This window comes from Pseudophryne corroboree, chromosome 2, assembly GCF_028390025.1.
Source record: "Pseudophryne corroboree isolate aPseCor3 chromosome 2, aPseCor3.hap2, whole genome shotgun sequence".
In the NCBI taxonomy this organism is placed as follows: domain Eukaryota; kingdom Metazoa; phylum Chordata; class Amphibia; order Anura; family Myobatrachidae; genus Pseudophryne; species Pseudophryne corroboree.
In genome coordinates this window covers 267175842-267202283 of record NC_086445.1, presented here as the reverse complement: position 1 = coordinate 267202283, position 26442 = coordinate 267175842, and the positions used below count along the sequence as shown (strand labels likewise).

At 48.1% G+C, this 26442-nt stretch overlaps 1 protein-coding gene across 1 annotated transcript in view; it reads left to right on the top strand.

The window, feature by feature from the left end:
- Positions 1-26442, top strand: part of RB1 (RB transcriptional corepressor 1) — a 593146-nt gene that overhangs the window by 130647 nt on the left and 436057 nt on the right. The window lies entirely within an intron of this gene.

Genomic DNA, 26442 nt, shown 5'->3' with positions numbered 1-26442 from the left:
GCCAGTGAGTGCTGACCTTAAGACTTCTTCGGGCTGTTTCCAATTATCTAACTACCTACCCCCAGGGGGTATCCAATTTGCTCCAAAGCCGGCGCTTATCAATGGTTTTGTATTGCCTGCCTGAGACGGGTGAAACCAAATCCGCTATAAACCATCTATCTTTATTTCCCCGATCGCGGTCTCCAAAACACATATGTCCACGTCTTTTCATAGATCCTATGTGTATTCATACAAAAATGGAAACCTTTTTTGTGTACCCTCCATTTAATCCTAAGTAAAAGAGATAAAGCTTTCAAAAATGTTTGTCATTGTTTAAACAATCTTCCTCTAAAGGGGGGTACTCACGGAGCGATATTCTAAGCAATCTGACTAGATTGCTTAGAATATCGGCAGGATCGCTCCGTGTGTAGCCCCCTCGGCGATAGCGATGCGCGGCCCCGCACATCGCTATCGCCGCTGCTAGATTGGCCTGCATGCAGGCCAATCTAGCGGGTCGCTCACTTCACCCGCTGGGTGAAGTGAGCGGCCCCCCCGTCTCCCCCCGCACGCTCAGCACAGATCGCGCTGTGCTGAGCGGCAGGAGAGATGTGTGCTGAGCGGTTCGCTCAGCACGCATCTCTCCTTGATCGGCCCGTGAGTACTGGGCTTTAAAGTTTTTGGGTGTGTGGAGCATATGGTTGCTGTTTTGTATCAGCCCTGATACTCCCTGTCTCTGCATTTCATGGAACATCAGCTAAGTGCGGGTGAGTGGCAATGTATGTGATTCCTCTCTACTGGTTTTAGTAAGCGTATTTGTATATGACCCAACACTCGGGTGAAGAGGTGGGGTGAGTCCGAGCACAGGCAGAATTCAGCTGGAAGGCAGCTGTCCTTCGCAGCAGTGGCTGCCGAGTCCTGGTGGGACCTGCAACTTTGAGGCAGCATACATCTCCTCCTTGATGGCTGTGGTTCACAGAATGAAACAAGACAAATGGGACAACTTGTCAGTCGCTTCTGTTTAAAGAACACGCTTGGGTTAAAGCAGCTCGCTGCATGTATTTATTGCTGAAGCTTCTGATCTCATTTGTCTTAACACTTTTGATCAGGGACCTTCAAGTTCTTTAGTGATGCCATTAGACAAGCCAGTTTTGGTGCAAGTATTTGCTCAACTGGTGCAGGGTCTTGTTAAAGTTTTCCCTTAAACAAAATTTTCGAGAAGTCTACCTAGCCAAGGTCTCAAAAGCAACAGCGGGTATGTCATATGGAGAGTCTGAATCTGAGTGCTCCTCTGAAGAAGAGGATGAAGTATCAGAGGATTCTGATATCAAGGATTCATTGTGCTCTGCAAAGTAGTCTAGCAGACAGAATGGGGTATATGGTTTGGAGTGGCAGACATTACACTTCCAGGACTTTGCGGAATTGGCTGAATCTGAAAATATCAGGAGCAATTGCTTTCCTTCCCTTCCTCTTAGCAATTTGGTAAATTGCTCTGTGAAACACGGTCTATACCTGAATGAACAGATAGAAAAATAAAGACCATTCTGAAGTCTTGTCTGAGATCCAAGCAGTGCTTTAGAAAGTGGTCAGAGCAACTTATGTTTTGCAGTCATCATATCTGATGGGCTTCTTAATATCTTGGACTCCACCAGGAGAAGTCATCAATTTCATAGGCTATAGCATGGTACTGGATTCACAAAGTTTGATGATCAACTATAAGAAGTACAATTTGATCCCTTTCCCAGAGGTTAGTTTTTACTCTGTCTGCTTTTTGACATGCAAGTTTAGAAGGTATTTTTACCAACGGACAATATAAACTGATTAAGCAGACTAGCAGGTTATTATGACCAGATGCACCTTTCTGCGCCAAGCGATAACAGACTTAGGGGTACATTTACTAAGCAGTGATAAGAACGGAGAAGTGAGCCAGTGGAGAAATTTCCCCATCAACCAATCAGCAGCTCTGTATCATTTTATAGTATGCAAATAATAGATGTTACTTCAGTGCTGATTGGTTGCCATGGGCAACCTCTCCACTGGCTCACTTCTCCGCTTTTATCACTGCTTAGTAAATGTACCCCTTTGTTTGATCCTACTGGACCTGGTCTAATAAGGGATTCCCTCTTACCTCCAGTAACCACCTGTTACTCCACCCACTTCAGTGTGCAGGTAACTTGCTGCAACCACCAGGCTCCTGCGGTCAGCACCTGGAAGTAATTATTTCCACTCGGGCTCCTACCATCGGTGCCTGAAAACCACCTACTCCTTGGTATGATTGGACAAGTTGCTGCTACAACAACTCCCCCTATTTGGTGTCTGCTGATTCCCACTGGTCCCTCACCAGGGACCAGTTCTCTGTAGGGTAGCTGGCAGAGATCAGAGCTTGGAGACACTGGGCTCAATAATGGACAGCCGGGGAACAGAATAGCGTTTTGCGCAATTTTGTTGGTTGCAGGATACAGATGCAGTAGTCTTAAAGGCAAAATGCCAGGGCAAGAAGTCTTAAAGATTAAATGCATCGCTAAAGGTGCTACGCACCATTAATAGATGTTTACAGAAGTACAACTCTTCTTGATGACACAGAAGATATGTGCAAAACTGGGCTCACAATCCCTCTTTTATCTGGGTCCAATAGACTATTCCACAATGAGTAGTTCCGCCTTGTGGTTTTTACCCATTCAAGTTGAGGGCATGTGCCTGGCATGCACGAGTCATGCTCACCTTTTAACATTGTCCCTAATGGACAGTGGGAGTGGTCACTCCTTTATTCCTGGGTTGATAGTCGCCGGCATTTCTAGAATGGGTGGATAGTTCCCTCCAAAACTGACTTCCAGGAAACCGCTAAGTGCCCAGCTTACCATCTCTAGCTAAAACCCAGCCACATATATGGGCAGCAAGATCCCCAGGCAGAGTCTCCTGGCCATGGGAAGTTGGACAGAAGGACCAAGCAGCCCACAGAGCGCTTCGGCTTACCCCTAGACCTCCAGGGAGAGAGTAAGTGTATTTTACTTTAGATACATGCAGGCACATTTTAATAATAAAATAAATTTCTCTGACGTCCTAGTGGATGCTGGGAACTCCGTAAGGACCATGGGGAATAGACGGGCTCCGCAGGAGACTGGGCACTCTAAAAGAAAGATTAGGTACTATCCGGTGTGCACTGGCTCCTCCCTCTATGCCCCTCCTCCAGACCTCAGTTAGATTTCTGTGCCGGGCCGAGCTGGATGCACACTAGGGGCTCTCCTGAGCTCCTAGAAAGAAAGTATATGTTAGGTTTTTTATTTTACAGTGAGACCTGCTGGCAACAGGCTCACTGCAACGAGGGACTAAGGGGAGAAGAAGCGAACCTACCTGCTTGCAGCTAGCTTGGGCTTCTTAGGCTACTGGACACCATTAGCTCCAGAGGGATCGACCGCAGGACCCGTCCTTGGTGTTGGTTCCCGGAGCCGCGCCGCCGTCCCCCTTACAGAGCCAGAAGCATGAAGATGGTCCAGAAAATTGGCGGCAGAAGACTTCAGTCCTCATACACACTTCACACTCCGGTCACTGAGAGTGCAGGGCGCTGGGGGGGGGCGCCCTGAGCAGCAATAAAAACACCTTGGCTGGCAAAATAATCACAATATATAGCCCCAGAGGCTATATATGTGATAATTACCCCTGCCAGAATCCATAAAAAAGCGGGAGAAAAGTCCGCGAAAAAGGGGCGGAGCTATCTCCCTCGGCACACTGGCACCATTTTCTCTTCACAGTGTAGCTGGAAGACAGCTCCCCAGGCTCTCCCCTGTAGTTTTCAGGCTCAAAGGGTTAAAAAGAGAGGGGGGGCACTAAATTTAGGCGCAATATTGTTTATACAAGCAGCTATTGGGGAAAATTCACTCAGTGATACTGTTTATCCCTACATTATATAGCGCTCTGGTGTGTGCTGGCATACTCTCTCTCTGTCTCCCCAAAGGGCTGTGTGGGGTCCTGTCCTCAGTCAGAGCATTCCCTGTGTGTGGGCGGTGTGTCGGTACGGCTGTGTCGACATGTTTGATGAGGAGGCTTATGTGGAGGCGGAGCAGATGCCGATAAATGGGATGTCGCCCCCTGTGGGCCGACACCAGAGTGGATGGATAGGTGGAAGGTATTAACCGACAGTGTCAACTCCTTACATAAAAGGCTGGATGACGTAACAGCTATGGGACAGCCAGCTTCTCAGCCCGCGCCTGCCCAGGCGTCTCAAAGGCCATCAGGGGCTCAAAAGATGTCGACACGGAGTCTGACTCCAGTGTCGACGAGGTTGAGACATATACACAATCCACTAGGAACATCTGTTACATGATCCCGGCAATAAAAAATGTGTTACACATTTCTGACATTAACCCAAGTACCACTAAAAAAGGGTTTTATGTTTGGGGAGAAAAAGCAGGCAGTGTTTTGTTCCCCCATCTAATGAGTGAATGAAGTGTGAAAAAGCGTGGGTTCCCCTGATAAGAAACTGGTAATTTCTAAAAAGTTACTGATGGCGTACCTTTTCCCGCCAGAGGATAAGTTACGCTGGGAGATATCCCCTAGGGTGGATAAGGCGCTCACACGTTTGTCAAAAAAGGTGGCACTGCCGTCTTAGGATACGGCCACTTTGAAGGTACCTGCTGATAAAAAGCAGGAGGCTATCCTGAAGTCTGTATTTACACACTCAGGTACTAGACTGAGACCTGCAGATAGTGCTGCTGCAGCGTGGTCTGTAACCCTGTCAAACAGGGATACTATTTTGCGAACATAAGACGTCGTCTTATATATGAGGGATGCACAGAGGGATATTTTGCCGGCTGGCATCCAGAATTAATGCAATGTCCATTCTGTCAGGAGGGTATTAGAGACCCGACACTGGACAGGTAATGCTGACTTTAAAAGGCACATAGAGCCTTATAAGGGTGAGGAATTGTTTGGGGATGGTCTCTGGGACCTTGTATCCACAGCAACAGCTGGGAAGAATTTTTTTTTACCTCAGGTTTCCTCACAGCCTAAGAAAGCACTGTATTATCAGGTACAGTCCTTTCGGCTTCAGTAAAGCAAGCGGGTCAAAGGCGCTTCCTTTCTGCACAGAGACGAGGGAAGAGGGAAAAAGCTGCACCAGTCAGCCAGTTCCCAGAATCAAAATTCTTCCCCCGCTTCCTCTGAGTCCACCGCATGACGCGGGGGCTCCACAGGCGTAGCCAGGTACGGTGGGGGGCCACCTCAAAAATTTCAGCGATCAGTGGGCTCGCTCACAGGTGGATCCCTGGATCCTTCAAGTAGTATCTCAGGGGTACAGGCTGGAATTCGAGGCGTCTCCCCCCCGCCGTTTCCTGAAATCTGCCTTGCCGACAACTCCCTCAGGCAGGGAGGCTGTGCTAGAGGCAATTCACAAGCTGTATTCCCAGCAGGTAATAGTCAAGGTGCCCCTACTTCAACAAGGACGGGGTTACTATTCCACACTGTTTGTGGTACCGAAACCGGACGGTTCGGTGAGACCCATTTTAAATTGAAGTCCTTGAACACATACATAAAAAAATTCAAGTTCAAGATGGAATCGCTCAGGGCGGTTATTGCAAGCCTGGAGGAGGGGGATTACATGGTATCCCTGGACATCAAGGATGCTTACCTACATGTCCCCATTTACCATCCTCAACAGGAGTACCTCAGATTTGTGGTACAGGATTGCCATTACCAATTCCAAACACTGCCGTTTGGACTGTCCACGGCACCGAGGGTCTTTACCAAGGTAATGGCAGAAATGATGATACTCCTTCGAAAAATGGGAGTTTTTAATTATCCCGTACTTGGACGATCTCCTTATAAAGGCGAGGTCCATGGAGCAGTTGGTCGGAGTAGCACTATCTCGGGAAGTGCTACAACAGCACGGATGGATTCTATACATTCCAAAGTCACAGCTGGTTCCTACCACACGCCTGCTGTTCCTGGGGATGGTTCTGGACACAGAACAGAAAAAAGTGTTTCTCCCGCAGGAGAAAGCCAAGGAGCGGTCATCTCTAGTCAGAGACCTCCTGAAACCAAAACAGGTATCGGTACATCACTGCACACGAGTCCTGGGAAAAATGGTAGCTTCTTACGAAGCAAAATTCCATTCGGCAGATTCCATATAAGAACCTTTCAGTGGGACCTCTTGGACAAGTGGTCGGAATCGCATCTTCAGATGCATCGGCTGATAACCCTGTCTCCAAGGACCAGGGTATCTCTACTGTGGTGGCTGCAGAGTGCTCATCTTAAAGAGGGCCGCAGATTCGGCATACAGGACTGGGTCCTGGTAACCACGGATGCCAGCCTTCGAGGCTGGGGGGCAGTCACACAGGGATGAAATTTCCAAGGACTTTGGTCAAGTCAGGAGTCGTCCCTACACATAAATATTCTGGAACTGAGGGCCATTTACAATGCCCTAAGTCTGGCAAGGCCTCTGCTTCAAAACCAGCCGGTACTGATCCAATCAGACAACATCACGGCAGTCGCCCATGTAAACCGACAGGGCGGCACAAGAAGCAGGATGGCGATGGCAGAAGCCACAAGGATTCTCCGATGGGTGGAAAATCACGTCTTAGCACTGTCAGCAGTGTTCATTCCGGGAGTGGACAACTGGGAAGCAGACTTCCTCAGCAGACACGACCGACACCCGGGAGAGTGGGGACTTCATCCAGAAGTCTTCCAACTGTTGGTAAACCGTTGGGAAAGGCCACAGGTGGACATGATGGCGTCCCGCCTAAACAAAAAACTAGATATTGCGCCAGGTCAAGGGACCCTCAGGCAATAGCTGTGGACGCTCTAGTGACACCGTGGGTGTACCAGTCGGTTTATGTATTCCCTCCTCTGCCTCTCATACCAAAGGTACTGAGAATAATAAGAAAACGAGGAGTAAGAACGATACTCGTGGTTCCGGATGGGCCAAGAAGAGCTTGGTACCCAGAACTTCAAGAAATAATATCAGAGGACCCATGGCCTCTACCGCTCAGACAGGATCTGCTACAGCAGGGGCCCTGTCTGTTCCAAGACTTACCGCGGCTGCGTTGGACGGCATGGCGGTTGAATTCCGGATCCTAAAGCAAAAGGGCATTCCGGAGGAAGTCATTCCTACGCTGATAAAAGCCAGGAAAGAAGTAACCGCAAACCATTATCACCGTATTTGGCGAAAATATGTTGCGTGGGGTGAGGCCAGGAAGGCCCCAACAGAGGAATTTCAGCTGGGTCGTTTTCTGCACTTCCTACAGTCAGGAGTGACTATGGGCCTAAATTTGGGTTCCATTAAGGTCCAGATTACGGCTCTGTCGATTTTCTTCCAGAAAGAACTGGCTTCACTGCCTGGAGTTCAGACATTTGTAAAGGGAGTGCTACATATTCAGCCCCTTTTTTGTGCCTTCTGTGGCACCTTGGGATCTCAACGTGGTGTTGAGTTTCTTAAAATCACATTGGTTTGAGCCACTTAAAACTGTGGATTTGAAATATCTCACGTGGAAAGTGGTCATGTTATTGGCCTTGGCTTCGGCCAGGCGTTGTCAGAATTGGCGGCTTTGTCATGTAAAAGCCCTTATCTGATTTTCCATATGGATAGGGCAGAATTGAGGACTCGTCCCCAGTTTCTCCCTAAGGTGGTATCAGCTTTTCACTTGAACCAACCTATTGTAGTGCCTGCGGCTACTAGGGACTTGGAAGATTCCAAGTTACTGGACGTAGTCAGGGCCTTAAAAATTTATATTTCCAGGACGGCTGGAGTCAGGAAAACTGACTCGGTTTTTTATCCTGTAGGCACCCAACAAAATAGGTGCTCCTGCTTCTAAGCAGACTATTGCTCGCTGAATTTGTAGCACAATTCAGCTGGAGCATTCTGCGGCTGGATTGCCGCATCCTAAATCAGTAACAGCCCATTCCACGAGGAAAGTGGGCTCATCTTGGGCGGCTGCCCGAGGGGTCTCGGCTTTACAACTTTGCCGAGCTGCAACTTGGTCAGGGGCAAACACGTTTGCTAAATTCTACAAATTTGATACCCTGGCTGAGGAGGACCTTGAGTTCTCTCATTCGGTGCTGCAGAGTCATCCGCACTCTCCCGCCCGTTTGGGAGCTTTGGTATAATCCCCATGGTCCTTACGGAGTTCCCAGCATCCACTAGGACGTCAGAGAAAATAAGATTTTACTCACCGGTAAATCTATTTCTCGTAGTCCGTGGTGGATGCTGGGCGCCCATCCCAAGTGCGGATTGTCTGCAATACTTGTATATAGTTATTGCTTAACTAAAGGGTTATTGTTGAGCCATCTGTTGAGAGGCTCAGTTATATTTCATACTGTTAACTGGGTATAGTATCTCAAGTTATACGGTGTGATTGGTGTGGCTGGTATGAGTCTTACCCGTGATTCAAAATCCTTCCTTATTGTGTCAGCTCTTCCGGGCACAGTATCCTTACTGAGGTCTGGAGGAGGGGCATAGAGGGAGGAGCCAGTGCACACCAGATAGTACCTAATCTTTCTTTTAGAGTGCCCAGTCTCCTGCGGAGCCCGTCTATTCCCCATGGTCCTTACGGAGTTCCCAGCATCCACTAGGACGTTAGAGAAATAGATTTACCGGTGAGTAAAATCTTATTTTCTCTAACGTCCTAGTGGATGCTGGGAACTCCGTAAGGACCATGGGGAATAGCGGGCTCCGAAGGAGGCTGGGCACTCTAGAAAGATTTATGACTACCTGGTGTGCACTGGCTCCTCCCACTATGACCCTCCTCCAAGCCTCAGTTAGATTTCGTGCCCGGCCGAGGTTGGATGCACACTAGGGGCTCTCCTGAGCCCTTAGAAAGAAAGTATAGTTTTAGGTTTTTTATTTTCAGTGAGACCTGCTGGCAACAGGCTCACAGCAGCGAGGGACTAAGGGGAGAAGAAGCGAACTCGCCTGCTTGCAGCCGGATTGGGCTTCTTAGGCTACTGGACACCATTAGCTCCAGAGGGATCGACCGCAGGCCCAGTCCTTGGTGTTCGGTCCCGGAGCCGCGCCGCCGTCCCCCTTACAGAGCCAGAAGCTAGAAGAGGTCCGGAAAAACGGCGGCAGAAGACATCAGTCTTCACCAAGGTAGCGCACAGCACTGCAGCTGTGCGCCATTGCTCCTCATGCACACTTCACACTCCGGTCACTGAGGGTGCAGGGCGCTTGGGGGGGGGGCGCCCTGAGCAGCAATAAAAACACCTTGGCTGGCAAAAATACCACAATATATAGCCCCAGAGGCTATATATGTGGTAAATACCCCTGCCAGAATCCAGAAAAAAGCGGGAGAATAGGCCGCGGAAAAGGGGCGGAGCGATCTCCCTCAGACACACTGGCGCCATTTCTCCTTCACAGATCCGCTGGAAGGAAGCTCCCTGGATCTCCCCTGCAGTCTACACTACAGAACAGGGTAAAAACAGAGAGGGGGGGCACTAAATTTGGGCGCAATATATATATAATATAAAAAGCAGCTATAGGGGACATAACTCAGTTAGTCCCTGCATTATATAGCGCTCTGGTGTGTGCTGGCATACTCTCACTCTGTCCCCCCAAAGGGCTTTTGTGGGTCCTGTCCTCATTCGGAGCATTCCTTGTGTGTGTGCGGTGTGTCGGTACGGCTGTGTCGACATGTTTGATGAGGATAATGATGTGGAGGCGGAGCAGATGCCTTTAGAAGGGATGTCACCCCCTGCGGGGCAGACACCTGAATGGATGGGCTTATGGAAAGTAATGAGTGCACGTGTAGACTCCTTATATAAGAAAATCGACGACATGCCAAATGTGGGACAGCCGACTTCTCAGCTCGTGCCTGCCCAGGCGTCGCATGGGTCGTCAGGGGCTCTAAAACGCCCGCTACCTCAAGCAGACCCAGATGTCGACACTGATACTGACACCAGTGTCGACGACGATGAGTCAAACCTGATGCCCACTAAGGCCATTCACTGCATGATTGAGGCAATGAAAGAGGTGTTACACATTTCTGATATAACTACAGGTACCACTAAAAAGGGTATTATGTTTGGAGAGAAAAAACTACCCGTAGTTTTTCCCCCATCAGATGAATTAAATGAAGTGTGTGAAGAAGCGTGGGCTTTCCCTGATAAAAAATTGGTAATTCCTAAGAAGGTATTAATGGCGTTCCCTTTCCCGCCAGAGGATAGGTCACGTTGGGAAACACCCCCTAGAGTGGATAAAGCGCTCACACGTTTGTCTAAAAAGGTGGCACTACCGTCTCCGGATACGGCCGCCCTCAAGGAACCTGCTGATAGAAAGCAGGAGGCGATCCTGAAGTCTGTATATACACACACAGGCATTATACTTAGGCCAGCTATTGCGTCAGCTTGGATGTGCAGTGCTGCCGCTGCATGGTCAGATAAACTGTCAGAAAATATTGACACATTAGACAGAGACACGATCCTGTTAACCATAGACCATATAAAAGACTCAGTCTTATATATGAGAGATGCACAGAGGGAAATCTGCCGACTGGCATCTAAAGTAAGTGCATTGTCCATTTCTGCTAGGAGAGGCTTATGGACTCGCCAGTGGACAGGAGATGCAGATTCAAAAAAGCACATGGAAGTGTTACCATATAAGGGTGAGGAATTATTTGGGGATGGTCTCTCGGACCTAGTTTCCACAGCAACGTCTGGGAAGTCAGCGTTTTTACCCCATGTCCCCTCACAGCCTAAGAAGGCGCCGTTTTATCAGGTTCAGTCCTTTCGGACCCAGAAAAACAGGCGTGGAAAAGGCGGGTCTTTTCTGTCCAGAGGCAGAGGTAGGGGAAAAAGGCTGCAACAAACAGCAGGTTCCCAGGAGCAAAAGTCCTCCCCCGCTTCTTCTTCCAAGTCCGCCGCATGACGGTGGGGCTCCACAGGCGGAGCCAGGTACGGTGGGGGGTCGCCTCAAAAATTTCAGCGATCAGTGGGTTCGCTCACAGGTGGATCCCTGGATCCTGCAAATAGTATCTCAGGGGTACAAGCTGGAATTCGAGGCGTCCCCACCCCACCGGTTCCTAAAATCTGCCTTGCCGATTGCTCCCTCAGACAGGGAGGCGGTGCTAGCGGCAATTCACAAGCTGTATTCCCAGCAGGTGATAATCAAGGTACCCCTACTTCAACAAGGCCGGGGTTATTATTCCACACTATTTGTGGTACCGAAACCGGACGGTTCGGTGAGACCCATTCTAAATTTGAAATCCTTGAACACATACATAAAGAAATTCAAGTTCAAGATGGAATCGCTCAGGGCGGTTATTGCAAGCCTGGACGAGGGGGATTACATGGTATCCCTGGACATCAAGGATGCTTACTTGCATGTCCCCATTTACCATCCTCACCAGGAGTACCTCAGATTTGTGGTACAGGATTGCCATTACCAATTCCAGACGCTGCCGTTTGGCCTGTCCACGGCACCGAGGGTATTTACCAAGGTTATGGCGGAAATGATGATACTCCTTCGAAGAAAGGGAGTTCTAATTATCCCGTACTTGGACGATCTCCTAATAAAAGCGAGGTCCAAGGAACAGTTGTTGGTGGGAGTGGCACTATCTCAGGAAGTGCTGCACCAGCACGGCTGGATTCTGAATATCCCAAAGTCACAGCTGGTTCCGACGACACGGCTACTGTTCCTGGGTATGATTCTGGATACAGTCCAGAGAAAAGTGTTTCTCCCGGAGGAGAAAGCCAGGGAGTTGTCATCTCTAGTCAGAGACCTCCTGAAACCAAAACAGGTATCAGTGCATCGCTGCACGCGGGTCCTGGGAAAGATGGTGGCTTCTTACGAAGCAATTCCCTTCGGCAGGTTCCATGCCAGAATCTTTCAGTGGGACCTGTTGGACCAGTGGTCCGGTTCGCATCTTCAGATGCATCGCTTAATAACCCTGTCTCCAAGAACCAGGGTGTCTCTACTGTGGTGGCTGCAGAGTGCCCATCTTCTAGAGGGCCGCAGGTTCGGCATACAGGACTGGGTCCTGGTGACCACGGATGCCAGCCTTCGAGGCTGGGGGGCAGTCACACAGGGAAGAAACTTCCAAGGACTATGGTCGAGTCAGGAGACTTCCCTTCACATAAATATTCTGGAACTAAGGGCCATCTACAATGCCCTAAGTCAAGCAAAATCCCTGCTCCTACACCAGCCAGTGCTGATCCAGTCAGACAACATCACGGCAGTCGCCCATGTAAATCGACAGGGCGGCACAAGAAGCAGGATGGCGATGGCAGAAGCCACAAGAATTCTCCGATGGGCGGAGAATCATGTACTAGCACTGTCAGCAGTGTTCATTCCGGGAGTGGACAACTGGGAAGCAGACTTCCTCAGCAGACACGACCTCCACCCGGGAGAGTGGGGTCTTCATCCAGAAGTCTTCCAGATGCTGGTAAACCGTTGGGAAAAACCACAGGTGGACATGATGGCGTCCCGCCTCAACAAAAAGTTAAAAAGATATTGCGCCAGGTCAAGGGACCCTCAGGCGATAGCTGTGGACGCTCTAGTGACACCGTGGGTGTACCAGTCGGTTTATGTGTTCCCTCCTCTGCCTCTCATACCAAAGGTATTGAGAATAATAAGAAAGCGAGGAGTAAACACAATTCTCGTGGTTCCGGATTGGCCAAGACGAGCGTGGTACCCGGAACTTCAAGAGATGCTCTCAGAGGACCCGTGGCCTCTACCGCTCAGACAGGACCAGCTACAGCAGGGGTCCTGTCTGTTCCAAGACTTACCGCGGCTGCGTTTGACGGCATGGCGGTTGAACACCGGATCCTGAAGGAAAAGGGTATTCCGGAAGAAGTCATTCCTACGCTTATTAAGGCCAGGAAAGATGTTACGGCAACGCATTATCACCGTATATGGCGAAAATATGTTGCATGGTGCGAGGCCAATAAGGCCCCAACAGAGGAATTTCAACTAGGTCGATTTCTGCATTTCCTGCAAGCAGGAGTGGATATGGGCCTAAAACTAGGCTCCATTAAAGTACAGATCTCAGCTCTGTCGATTTTCTTTCAAAAAGAACTAGCTTCAGTACCTGAAGTTCAGACTTTTGTAAAAGGAGTGCTGCATATTCAGCCCCCGTTTGTGCCTCCAGTGGCACCTTGGGATCTCAACGTGATGTTGAGTTTCTTAAAATCGCATTGGTTTGAGCCACTTAAAACTGTGGATCTGAAATATCTCACGTGGAAAGTGGTCATGTTATTAGCCTTGGCTTCAGCCAGGCGAGTGTCAGAATTGGCGGCTTTATCATGTAAAAGCCCTTATCTGATTTTCCATATGGATAGGGCAGAGTTGAGGACTCGTCCCCAATTTCTCCCTAAGGTGGTAGCGTTTCACCTGAACCAGCCTATTGTGGTGCTGGCGGCTACTAGTGAATTGGAGGACTCCAAGTTGCTAGACGTTGTCAGGGCCCTGAAAATATATGTTTCCAGGACGGCTGGAGTCAGAAAATCTGACTCGCTGTTTATCCTGTATGCACCCAACAAGCTGGGTGCTCCTGCTTCTAAGCAGTCTATTGCTCGCTGGATTTGTAGTACAATTCAGCTTGCACATTCTGTGGCAGGCATACCACAGCCAAAATCTGTAAAGGCCCATTCCACAAGGAAGGTGGGCTCATCTTGGGCGGCTGCCCGAGGGGTCTCGGCTTTACAACTTTGCCGAGCAGCTACTTGGTCAGGGGCAAATACGTTTGCAAAATTCTACAAATTTGATACCCTGGCTGAGGAGGACCTGGAGTTCTCTCATTCGGTGCTACAGAGTCATCCGCACTCTCCCGCCCGTTTGGGAGCTTTGGTATAATCCCCATGGTCCTTACGGAGTTCCTAGCATCCACTAGGACGTTAGAGAAAATAAGAATTTACTCACCGGTAATTCTATTTCTCGTAGTCCGTAGTGGATGCTGGGCGCCCATCCCAAGTGCGGATTGTCTGCAATACTTGTAAATAGTTATTGTTAACTAAAGGGTTATTGTTGAGCCATCTGTTGAGAGGCTCAGTTGTTTTCATACTGTCAAACTGGATATAGTATCACGAGTTGTACGGTGTGATTGGTGTGGCTGGTAAGAGTCTTACCCGGGATTCTAAATCCTTCCTTATTATGTCTGCTCGTCCGGGCACGGTGTCCTAACTGAGGCTTGGAGGAGGGTCATAGTGGGAGGAGCCAGTGCACACCAGGTAGTCATAAATCTTTCTAGAGTGCCCAGCCTCCTTCGGAGCCCGCTATTCCCCATGGTCCTTACGGAGTTCCCAGCATCCACTACGGACTACGAGAAATAGAATTACCGGTGAGTAAATTCTTATTTTAAACCCGCTAACTAAATTCACTGTGTGCCTGGCACCTGCTCCAGGCTTCCCATACCTAAGCACTGCAGTATGGATGCAGTGCCTTACAGTTCAATATATTGTATTAAATTTGTTCTTTCATATGGTTCCCATCGCTCAGTGCTGTGCTTTTACTTAGCCCTGCATGCTGTAATTGTTGGGGCTCTCCCCCATGGCATCAGTCAGAATCACTGCAACATCTGGAGTGCTCTATTCCCATTCCCTGTAGTGCTAGGATGCCGGGAGATAAGATTCTGGTCCCCAGGGGCTCTTTAGGCACAGCATTAAGGGTTCACATGCTGCATTGCTGCACTGGAATCTGTCCTGGTTCCCCGGCAGGTGGATCTCTGGGCACATTGCTCGTCTGTTCTCAGCACTGGGGGTTATGTGGAGCTGGCTCTCTGTCTCCCAGCATGCGTCACACAACCCTGCAGCCTCAGGACTAAAGCTAGGTACACACTGTAAGATTTATTTATCTTTGGTCAGCCCAACAGTCGGACGATTTTTCGGGAAATTGTAGGCACCAATATCTGAGCTGCACACTAAAAGATTTTCTCTGACGTCCTAGTGGATGCTGGGAACTCCGTAAGGACCATGGGGAATAGACGGGCTCCGCAGGAGACTGGGCACTCTAAAAAAATATTAGGTACTATCTGGTGTGCACTGGCTCCTCCCTCTATGCCCCTCCTCCAGACCCCAGTTAGAATCTGTGCCCGGCCAGAGCTGGGTGCTCCTAGTGGGCTCTCCTGAGCTTGCTAGAAAAGAAAGTATTTGTTAGGTTTTTTATTTTCAGTGAGATCTGCTGGCAACAGACTCACTGCTACGTGGGACTGAGGGGAGAGAAGCAAACCTACCTGCGTGCAGCTAGCTTGTGCTTCTTAGGCTACTGGACACCATTAGCTCCAGAGGGTTCGAACACAGGGCCTGACCTCGATCGTCCGTTCCCGGAGCCGCGCCGCCGTCCCCCTTGCAGAGCCAGAAGATAGAAGAACGATGAAATCGGCGGCAGAAGACTCCTGTCTTCATTAAGGTAGCGCACAGCACTGCAGCTGTGCGCCATTGCTCCCACAGCACACCACACACTCCGGTCACTGTAGGGTGCAGGGCGCTGGACGGGGGCGCCCTGGGCAGCAATAATATTACCTTTTGGCATAAAATACACATAATACAGTCAGTTAACTGTATATGTGTAAAAAACCCCGCCATTAAGTTATAGAAAACGCGTGACAGAAGCCCGCCACTGAGGGGGCGGGGCTTTCTTCCTCAGCACACCAGCGCCATTTCCCCTTCACAGCTCCGCTGGAAGCACGCTTCCCAGGCTCTCCCCTGCAGTATCCAGGTACAAGACGGGTTAAAAAGAGAGGGGGGGCACATAAATTTAGGCGCAAATCGATAAAAACAAGCAGCTATTGGGAAAATCACTTATTAGCAGTGTAAATCCCTGTGTTATATAGCGCTGTGGTGTGTGCTGGCATACTCTCTCTCTGTCTCCCCAAAGGACTTTGTGGGGTCCTGTCCTCAGTCTGAGCATTCCCTGTGTGTGTGTCGGTACGGCTGTGTCGACATGTTTGATGAGGAGGGTTACGTGGAGGCAGAGCAGGGGCAGATACATGTGGTGTCGCCCCCGACGGGGCCACCACCTGATTGGATGGATATGTGGAAGGTCTTAACCGACAGTGTCAACTCCTTACATAAAAGGTTCGATGACGCAGCAGCCTTGGGACAGCCGGGGTCTCAGCCCGCGCCTGCCCAGGCGACTCAGAAGCCGTCAGGGGCTCATAAACGCCCGCTAGCTCTGATGGTTGACACAGATGTCGACACGGAGTCTGACTCCAGTGTAGATGAGGATGAGACAAATGTACAGTCTACAAAAGCCATCCGATGCATGATTACTGCAATGAAAGATGTATTGCACATTTCTGATATTAACCCGGTTACCACCAAAAGGGGTATTATGTTTGGGGAGAAAAAGCAGCCAGTGACTTTTCCCCCATCTGATGAACTAAATGATTTGTGTGAAGAAGCGTGGAGTTCCCCTGATAAGAAACTAGTGATTTCTAAGAGGTTACTGATGGCGTACCCTTTCCCGCCAACGGATAGGTTACGTTGGGAAACATCCCCTAGGGTGGACAAGGCGCTGACATGCTTATCTAAAAGGGTGGCACTGCCGTCTCAGGATACGGCCGCCCTAAAGGATCCTGCGGATAGAAAGCAGGAAGCTATCCTGAAGTCTGTGTATACACACTCTGGTACTCTACTGAGACCTGCTATTGCTTCAGCCTGGATGTGTAGTGCTGCAGCAGCATGGACTGATACCCTGTCAGACAACATTGATTCCCTCGACAGGGATACTATTTTGCTAACCATCGAACATATAAAAGACGTCGTCTTATATATGCGGGATGCACAGAGGGACATTTGCCTACTGGCATCTAGAATTAATGCAATGTCCATTTCTGCCAGGAGAGTATTATGGACTCGGCAGTGGACAGGTGATGCTGATTCTAAAAAACACATGGAGGTTTTGCTTTATAAGGGTGAGGAATTATTTGGGGACGGTCTCTCGGACCTCGTATCCACAGCAACTGCTGGGAAGTCGACTTTTTTACCTCAGGTTCCCTCACAGCCTAAGAAAGCACCGTATTATCAAATGCAGTCCTTTCGGCCTCAGTAAGGCAAGCGGGTCAGAGGAGCATCCTTTCTGGCCAGAGGCAAGGGTAGAGGAAAGAAGCTGCACCAGGCAGCCAGTTCCCAGGAACAAAAATCCTCCCCTGCTTCCACTAAGTCCACCGTATGACGTTGAGGCTCCACAGGCGGAGCCAGGTGCGGTGGGGGCGCGTCTCCGAAACTTCAGCAACCAGTGGGTTCGCTCACAAGTGGATCTCTGGGCTGTACAAATTGTATCTCAGGGATACAAGCTGGAGTTCGAGGCGACTCCCCCTCGCCGTTACCTCAAATCAGCCTTGCCAGCTCCTCCCAGGGAAAGGGAGATAGTACTGGCGGCAATTCACAAGCTGTACCTCCAGCAGGTGATAATCAAGGTCCCCCTCCTTCAACAGGGAAGGGGTTACTATTCCACAATGTTTGTGGTACCGAAACCGGACGGTTCGGTGAGACCCATTCTAAATTTAAAATCCTTGAACACTTTTATATAAAGAAGTTCAAGTTCAAAATGGAATCGCTCAGGGCGATTATTGCAAGCCTGGAAGAGGGGGATTTTATGGTGTCGCTGGACATCAAGGATGCTTACTTGCATGTCCCCATTTAACCACCTCACCAGGAGTACCTCAGGTTTGTGGTACAGAACTGTCATTACCAATTCCAGACGTTGCCGTTTGGTCTCTCCACGGCTCCGAGAATATTTACCAAGGTAATGGCCGAAATGATGATACTCCTTCGAAGAAAGGGAGTTATAATTATCCCGTACTTGGACGATCTCCTCATAAAGGCGAGGTCCAAAGAGCAGTTGTTGGTCAGCGTAGCACTCTCTCAGGAAGTGTTGCAACAGCACGGTTGGATTCTGAATATCCCAAAGTCGCAGCTGATTCCTACGACGCGTCTGCTTTTCCTGGGAATGATTCTGGACACAGAACAGAAGAAGGTGTTTCTCCCGGAGGAGAAGGCCCAGGAATTGTCATCTCTGGTCAGGGACCTCCTGAAACCAAAACAGGTGTCGGTGCATCACTGCACGCGAGTCCTGGGAAAGATGGTGGCTTCTTACGATGCAATTCCTTTCGGCAGGTTCCATGCAAGGATCTTTCAGTGGGATCTGTTGGACAAATGGTCCGGATCGCATCTTCAGATGCATCGGTTGATCACCCTGTCCCCAAGGGCCAGGGTGTCTCTGCTGTGGTGGCTGCAGAGTGCTCATCTTCTCGAGGCACGCAGGTTCGGCATACAGGACTTGGTCGTAGTGACCACGGATGCAAGCCTCCGAGAATGGGGGGCAGTCACTCAGGGAAGAAACTTCCAAGGACAGTGGTCAAGTCTGGAGACTTCTCTACACATAAATATACTGGAACTAAGGGCCATCTACAACGCCCTGATTCAAGCAGAGCCCCTGCTTCAAAACCAATTAGTACTGATTCAGTCAGACAACATCACGGCGGTCGCCCATGTAAACTGCCAGGGCGGCACAAGAAGCAGGATGGCAATGGCAGAAGCCACAAGGATTCTTCGATGGGCGTAGAATCACGTGCTAGCACTGTCAGCAGTGTTCATTCCGGGAGTGGACAACTGGGAAGCAGACTTCCTCAGCAGGCACGACCTCCACCCGGGAGAGTGGGGACTTCATCAAGAAGTCTTCACACAGATTGTAAATCGTTGGGAACTGCCACAGGTGGACATGATGGCGTCCCGCCTCAACAAAAAGCTAAAAAAATATTGCGCCAGGTCACGGGACCCTCAGGCGATAGCTGTGGACGCACTAGTGACACCGTGGGTGTACCAGTCGGTTTATGTGTTCCCTCCTCTTCCTCTCATACCCAAGGTACTGAGGATAGTAAGAAAGAGAGGAGTAAGAACTATACTCATCGTTCCGGATTGGCCAAGAAGAACTTGGTACCCAGAGCTACAAGAAATGATCTCAGAGGACCCATGGCCTCTGCCTCTCAGACAGGACCTGTTACAGCAGGGGCCCTGTCTGTTCCAAGACTTACCGCGGCTGCGTTTGACGGCATGGCGGTTGAACGCCGGATCCTAATGGAAAAGGGCATTCCGGATGAAGTGATTCCTACGCTGATAAAAGCTAGGAAGGATGTGACGGCAAAGCATTATCACCGCATATGGCGGAAATATGTTGCTTGGTGTGAAGCCTGGAAGGCCCCAACAGAGGAATTCCAGCTGGGTCGATTTCTGCACTTCCTACAGTCAGGGGTGACTATAGGCCTAAAATTGGGGTCCATAAAGGTCCAGATTTCGTCCCTATCTATTTTCTTTCAAAAAGAACTGGCTTCACTGCCTGAAGTTCAGACATTTGTTAAGGGAGTGCTGCATATTCAGCCCCCTTTTGTGCCTCCAGTGGCACCTTGGGATCTTAACGTTGTGTTGGATTTCCTGAAATCACACTGGTTTGGGCCACTTAAGACCGTGGACCTAAAGTATCTCACATGGAAGGTGGTCATGCTGTTGGCCTTAGCTTCAGCTAGGCGTGTGTCAGAATTGGCGGCTTTGTCATGTAAAAGCCCATATCTGATCTTTCATATGGACAGGGCAGAGTTGAGGACTCGTCCCCAATTTCTCCCTAAGGTGGTATCAGCGTTTCATTTGAACCAGCCTATTGTGGTGCCTGCGGCTACTCGGGACTTGAAGGACTCCAGGTTTCTTGATGTAGTCAGGGCTTTGAAAATCTATGTAGCCAGGACGGCTAGAGTCAGGAAGACTGACTCGCTGTTTATCCTGCATGCACCCAACAAAGTGGGTGCTCCGGCTTCAAAGCAAACTATTGCACGCTGGATCTGTAACACGATTCAGCAAGCTCATTCTGCGGCAGGATTGCCGCATCCTAAACCAGTAAAAGCCCATTCCACGAGGAAGGTGGGCTCTTCTTGGGCGGCTGCCCGAGGGGTCTCTGCTTTACAACTTTGCCGAGTTGCTACTTGGTCGGGTTCAAACACATTTGCTAAGTTCTACAAGTTTGATACCCTGGCTGAGGAGGATCTTGTGTTTGCCCATTCGGTGCTGCAGAGTCATCCGCACTCTCCCGCCCGTTTGGGAGCTTTGGTATAATCCCCATGGTCCTTACGGTGTTCCCAGCATCCACTAGGACGTCAGAGAAAATAAGAATTTACTCACCGGTAATTCTATTTCTCGTAGTCCGTAGTGGATGCTGGGCGCCCGTCCCAAGTGCGGACTCTCTGCAATACATGTATATAGTTATTGCTTAACTAAAGGGTTATTGTTATGAGCCATCTGTTACTGAGGCTCAGTTGTTGTTCATACTGTTAACTGGGTATGGTTATCTCAAGTTGTACAGTGTGATTGGTGTGGCTGGTATGAGTCTTACCCTGGATTCCAAATCCTTTCCTTGTTGTGTCAGCTCTTCCGGGCACAGTTTCCTTAACTGAGGTCTGGAGGAGGGGCATAGAGGGAGAAGCCAGTGCACACCAGATAGTACCTAATCTTTCTTTTAGAGTGCCCAGTCTCCTGCGGAGCCCGTCTATTCCCCATGGTCCTTACGGAGTTCCCAGCATCCACTACGGACTACGAGAAATAGAATTACCGGTGAGTAAATTCTTAAATTTTTTTTTTTTCAATTTACCAATTTTCTGCCACATCACACCGCCCACAAGGAGGATGACATTGACGGGAAAACCTAGGAAATATGGGCAAATTTCTGGTTTGGGACGACAAATCGAAAAATCTATAGTTCGTGTGTGTGGGCAACGTTTTTCAGAAGTATTGGCGAAATGCCGAAATGATCGTTTGTACACACTATAGAATAACTTTGGTCTTTCTCCCAATTATTGGCAAATCGAGCCAATAATTGTATAGTGTGTACTTAACTTTAGTCCCGGCTGCAGCAGCTCCTGTGCACCTAGTGTTAACACTCCTAGATTGCCGCGACAGCTGGACATGATCTGGGGCTGCTATACATCAACCATTATTAACAAAAATATATATATACAGTATATTTTACACAACTGGTGCTTAGAGCTGGCATCACGTTCAAGAATGGCGCCTAGTGGTATTTACATGTTTTACTAATTACAGGTGACGGGCAAAACATTTGAAATTGAAACAGATTTGTTCTTGTAACCCCTTCAGTGCCATGGTGGCCATTTTAGTCACTTGGGGTAGGATCTCCAGCCACAGTTATGTATATTATTGCATTATTTTCTGTACAAATCACCTGGGGTATATGGCCACGACATTCAAAACCATGCAGTTTTCTATTAGGGTTACCCAGAACAATATCAGCCATCGGGAAAATCTGTCTGTGTGCTTAACAGCACACTGAACTTGTAGTGCAGTGAGCCACCCCGCCATATATATATATACACTGCTCAAAAAAATAAAGGGAACACTTAAACAACACAATGTAACTCCCAGTCAATCACACTTCTGTGAAATCAAACTGTCCACTTAGGAAGCAACACTGATTGACAGTCAATTTCACATGCTGTTGTGCAAATAGAATAGACAAACGGTGGAAATTTTAGGCAATTAGCAAGACACCCCCAATAAATGAGTTGTTCTGCAGGTGGTGACCACAGACCACTTCTCAGCTCCTATGCTTTCTGGCTGATGTTTTGGTCACTTTTTTGAAAGCTGGCAGTGCTTTCACTCTAGTGGTAGCATGAGACGGAGTCTACAACCCACACAAGTGGCTCAGGTATTGCAGCTCATCCAGGATGGCACATCAATGCGAGTTGTGACAAGAAGGGTTGCTGTGTCTGTCAGCGTAGTGTCCAGAGCATGGAGACCAGGAGACAGGCCAGTACATCAGGAGACGTGGAGGAGGCCGTAGGAGGGCAACAACCCAGCAGCAGGACCGCCACCTCCGCCTTTGTGCAAGGAGGAACAGGAGGAACACTGCCAGAGCCCTGCAAAATGACCTCCAGCAAGCTGCAAGCATGCATGTGTCTACTCAAACGATCAGAAACAGACTCCATGAGGGTGGTATGAGGGTCCGACGTCCACAGGGGGGGGGTTGTGCTTACAGCCCAACACCGTGCAGGACGTTTGGCATTTGCCAGAGGACACCAAGATTGGCAAATTCGCCACTGGCGCCCTGTGCTCTTCACAGATGAAAGCAGGTTCTCACTGAGCACATGTGACAGACGTGACAGAGTCTGGAGACGCCAAGGAGAACGTTCTGCTGCCTGCAACATCCTCCAGCATGACCGGTTTGGCAGTGGGTCAGTAATGGTGTGGGGTGGCATTTCTTTGGGGGGCCACACAGCCCTCCATGTGCTCGCCAGAGGTAGCCTGACTGCCATTAGGTACCGAGATGAGATCCTCAGACCCCTTGTGAGACCATATGCTGGTGCGGTTGGCCCTGGGTTCCTCCTAATGCAAGACAATGCTAGACCTCATGTGTCTGGAGTGTGTCAGCAGTTCCTGCAAGACGAAGGCATTTGTGCTATGGACTGGCCCGTCCATTCCCCAGACCTGAATCCAATTGAGCACATCTGGGACATCATGTCTCGCTCCATCCACCAACGTTGCACCACAGACTGTCCAGGAGTTGGCGGATGCTTTAGTCCAGGTCTGGGAGGAGATCCCTCAGGAGACCATCCGCCACCTCGTCAGGAGCATGCCCAAGCGTTGTAGGGAGGTCATACAGGCACGTGGAGGCCACACACAGTACTGAGCCTCATTTTCACTTGTTTTAAGGACATTACATCAAAGTTGGATCAGCCTGTAGTGTGTTTTTCCACTTTCATTTTGAGTGTAACTCCAAATCCATACCTCCATGGGTCAATAAATTTGATTTCCATTGATAATTTTTGTGTGATTTTGTTGTCAGCACATTCAACTATGTAAAGAACAAAGTATTTAATAAGAATATTTCATTCATTCAGATCTAGGATGTGTTATTTTAGTGTTCACTTTATTTTTTTTGAGCAGTGTATATAGGATAGGGGTACCAGCGACCGACAGTGTCTGTTTAACTATGAAGATAGGCAGGATACGTATAGTTTGGTTAAAAAATAGTACATTTATTTTATTATAATACGATATAGTTAAAAATAGACTAAACATGGAGGGTATATGTACTCGCAAATACTAGGTAAGAGAAGGCTAGAACCATAAAATATAAAAAACATTAATAAATATGAATAAAAAATCTGGGACAAGAGAATGCTGCTTATCTTAATGTGGAGAGTCATAAGGGGCACACCAACGCGTTTCGTCACTCTGACTTCATCAAGGGGTGAATGCATACTGAGCAGTTCTTGTGTGTGTGTGTGTGTATATATATATATATATATATATATATATATATATATATATATATACACACATATACACACATATATATATATATATATATATATATGTGTGTGTGTGTGTATATGTATATATATATATATATATATATATATAGCAAGTGTAATTAAGGGTCATGGGTTATGACATCATATCCTGTTAGGGCTACAGAATGATTTTGGAATGTGAAAAGAGATAAAAAAAAATATCTGAACCATAGGCAAATGGTTATAGTATCTTAGGAGTTTAATTGCATACAAAAACGAATTTCTAAAACCTCAGAAACCGCTAGTTACATGTTCATATCAATTACTGGCGTCACTTCCGCCACACTTCCTGTGTCCTTAGCGCATTATTGCGCATGCGCTCTGTGCCACACTTCCGGTATGTGTGTCTTAATATGAGCCTGGCTTGCCCCACTTCCGGCTGCGTCTGGTCACCATTCGTGCCCCACTTCCGGTGACGCGGTGCGGCGCGTCATCTCTCTGTTAGGTTGTATGTATAGGATAGTTGTGGCGGCCATCTTTTTGTAGACCCGGAATCACAGACTGTATTGTAATTTTTTCCGATGTTAAAGCAATTCATAAAAAAGAATAAAATACTTTTTTTAGTATCGATCTTAAAGTTACTGTACCGCGCCGAATATATGGATAGTGCTATTATAGGACTAGGACCTTGTATATATTATACTATTTTTGTGCACCATAAACCGTGCTATTATGGACAAAGTTAAGGATACATATCATAAGTAATAACAGATCCTATATGGCAATAGTGATCTGTATATAAGTTATATACTTAATTAAATAAGGAGACATAGTTTGGAGGTGAATGATAAGAAAAGATATTTGTACATTTTAATTAGATATAGCCTGGAATGGTATGGCTATAGTATTGCTTTATTTAATAATACTAATGTTTAACGGTCAGACCTTATATAACAGTAGAGGGGGGAGTGGGTTTGGAAGGGAGATAAATACTACCCCAGTGGGCGTCTCATGGAGATAAGACATCAGCCCCTAGAAGAACACTGTGCTAAGTTATTTTAGGGATTTTTTTTATAAGATCTAGAAATGAGTGAAAAGTGAAAATTTATTATACATGTCAGTTATATGGTACCTATTAATATATTGTGAACTAATAGTGAGTTTTAGAGGGTGTATATGAGAGTGGTATAGATTATACAGACATGGTGAGCTATAATATAGTGGTCAGTCACTTTCTAAATTTTGTGCTGTGCATGGAGATGTATTTAAAGTGCTGTGACTGATTGTGTCATTATCCATACATATACATTATTAACTTTAATGGTGATGTGATATTTATAAGGTACTAGGTTAGCTTTATTTAGTATATGAATACTATTTTGATCCCGTCTGGGCCACCTTGTACAGTACCCAATCTTCCCGAGTGGTTCCCCACTTGGTACTGGTTGAGCCCTACACTGCTTAGCTTCCAAGATCGAACTGAATTGGGCGTACAACCAGTGTGGTATGACTGTATGTCACGGCAAAATGACTCAATCACATAGTATTCCGGTTTTTATTATAGAAGGCAAGATTCTATATGGTGATAGTACATAGAGAATAAATTATTGGGTACAATAATGTGTCGGGTGCACGTGAATGAAAAAGTAGCGGGTGGGATTTGGACGATGAAACTTCTTTCAAAGAAATGGCATAATTTCATATCCTTCGTTGAATCCCAACGGGTGTGTGGTTTTTAATTGGAAGATCCAATACATCTCTCGTTGGGAAAGCTTCTTGGCCAGATCTCCGCCCCTTTCACCGCTGGTCACATGCTCTAAGGCTTTGAACGACATCTCTGGATTTGAATTGTGTTCAAGCTTGAAATGTCTGTATATTAGGTGAGTGTCCAATTTGTTTTTGGTACTGCGGACGTGCTCTTGAATCCTTAATTTCAAAGTTTTTTTGTTTTCCCCATGTACTTTTTATGACGTGCACTCTAGTAGATATATGACTGATGTAGTATTACAATTCGTGAACTCTTTAATTTTAAATTCCTGGGTGTCATCTGTGTTGCTAAAGGTTTTCCTGTTAGGGTTGAGGTACTTACATATGTTGCAATGTCCACATTTATATGCCCCAATACACTTAGGAAATGAATGATGGTTGTCTCCAGGGGTAGTTCCCGTAGCATACTCTGTGCGAGGATATCTTTTCAAATTTTTTTATTTTCGGAAGATCAGCTCTGGTTGGGCTGGAAAGATTTCTGAGAACGGGGTCCATAAGCAGTATGTCCAATGGGTTCTCAAAGAAGTCCTGATGGTATGCTCATGGCTGTTGTATGTGGTGATAAAGGAAACAGATTTTTCCATTTCTCTGACGTCCTAGTGGATGCTGGGACTCCGTCAGGACCATGGGGAATAGCGGCTCCGCAAGGAGACAGGGCACAAAATTTAAAAGTTTGACCACTAGGTGGTGTGTACTGGCTCCTCCCCCTATGACCCTCCTCCAAGCCTCAGTTAGGTTTTTGTGCCCGTCCGAGCAGGGTGCAATCTAGGTGGCTCTCCTAAAGAGCTGCTTAGAAAAAGTTTGTTAGGTTTTTTATTTTCAGTGAGTCCTGCTGGCAACAGGCTCACTGCAACGAGGGACTTAGGGGAGAAGAAGTGAACTCACCTGCGTGCAGGATGGATTTGCTTCTTAGGCTACTGGACACTAGCTCCAGAGGGACGATCACAGGTACAGCCTGGATGGGTCACCGGAGCCGCGCCGCCGACCCCCTTGCAGATGCCGAATAGAGAAGAGGTCCAGAAACCGGCGGCAGAAGACGTCTCAGTCTTCATGAGGTAGCGCACAGCACTGCAGCTGTGCGCCATTGCTCTCCGCACACTTCACACCAGCGGTCACTGAGGGTGCAGGGCGCTGGGGGGGGCGCCCTGGGCAGCAATGTAATATACCTATTCTGGCTAAAATATATCACATATAGCCCCTGGGGCTATATGGATGTATTTAACCCCTGCCAGGTTCCAAAAAAACCGAGAGAAGAAGCCCGCCGAAGAGGGGGCGGGGCCTATTCTCCTCAGCACACAGCGCCATTTTCCTGCCCAGCTCCGCTGCGAGGAAGGCTCCCAGGACTCTCCCCTGCACTGCACTACAGAAACAGGGTAAAAACAGAGAGGGGGGGCACTTATTGGCGATATTTATAATATTTGAGCTGCTATAAAGGGAACACACTTATTAAGGTTGTCCCTATATATATTTATAGCGCTTG